Source organism: Nansenia antarctica (genome assembly GCF_963989245.1).
Source record: "Nansenia antarctica genome assembly, chromosome: 5".
Lineage (NCBI taxonomy): Eukaryota > Metazoa > Chordata > Actinopteri > Argentiniformes > Microstomatidae > Nansenia > Nansenia antarctica.
Window position 1 is genome coordinate 76,080,389 of NC_137690.1, and position 978 is coordinate 76,081,366.

General features: G+C 34.8%; 1 protein-coding gene across 1 annotated transcript in view; it reads left to right on the forward strand.

Annotated features, from left to right (window-relative positions):
* LOC308157289 (ras-related and estrogen-regulated growth inhibitor-like protein) overlaps positions 1–307 on the forward strand; it is a 2,747-nt gene extending 2,440 nt beyond the window's left edge. The window contains exon 4 of the mRNA XM_080530824.1: positions 1–307. This exon is cut by the window's left edge and continues 972 nt beyond it. The gene's annotated coding sequence lies outside the window, so the exon portion shown is untranslated.
* Positions 308–978: the final 671 nt, after the last annotated feature.

Consider the following 978-nt stretch of genomic DNA (forward strand, 5'->3'; position numbering starts at 1 on the left):
TGAGTTGTTTTGGTAAAGCCTCGATTTGGGACAGAAACGTGGCTTACTCACTCATCACAGACTTACTGAGAGCTCCTCCACAACGTTTAGCTTCCAGTGAAGTTCCCTTGTGTTCCTCTCAAGGCCTGAGGAGGATCATATTTATTTTTATAATGTCTGAAGACATTCTGCTCCCTCCACAGGGGGTATTATGCAGTAGGAAGATTCCTTGGCTAGTTTATTTATGGCCAATCTCTGTACTTATTCGGTTTTATAAACGTCCTGTCTGTTATGAGATGAGACTCCACCTGTACAAAGTGTACATACATACAACTGTACATACATACAACTGTACATACTGCAGAAGATGTTTGTGTGACGATTTCTTAATAAAAATGTGAAAAAATGTACATCTGAGATTGGTGTTTGTGTTCTGACAGTAGTGCATCTGCTGTGACGAGACAGAAGGTTCTGCTGTCGATAGATAGATATACTTATACTGTATAGATATAGATATATATATACTTATATAGATATACTGTATATACTTATATAGATATATGGGTCAATGACGTGACGCCTACTTTTTCTGTCCAACTGATTTTTTTACCTTTAAAAAAACATAAAAATACATAAAAAGATAACATGTATGTCTAATACCTTCCCCATATACATAACCACTCTAACTTCTCCAAACATTTTAGTTATTGGTAATTTTTCTGCTATCTGAAGTGTCAAAACATCATGTGGGGCGACCGTCCAGCCTTGACTTCTATTTAGACAACCGGTTTAAAATCACTTTAAATCGATTTAAATATATCCCTTGCTCTATTTGGCATAATTTCAAACATGTTTTACATTAATTGACAAAATTATTAAGCATTTGCACTTATATTTCCATCAGAAAATACAAACGAATGTTGTCCGAATATGTTAATTTTATGAAATATCATCTCGGGCGACCATCAAGAAAACACAATTGTGGGACTTTTATTTTGA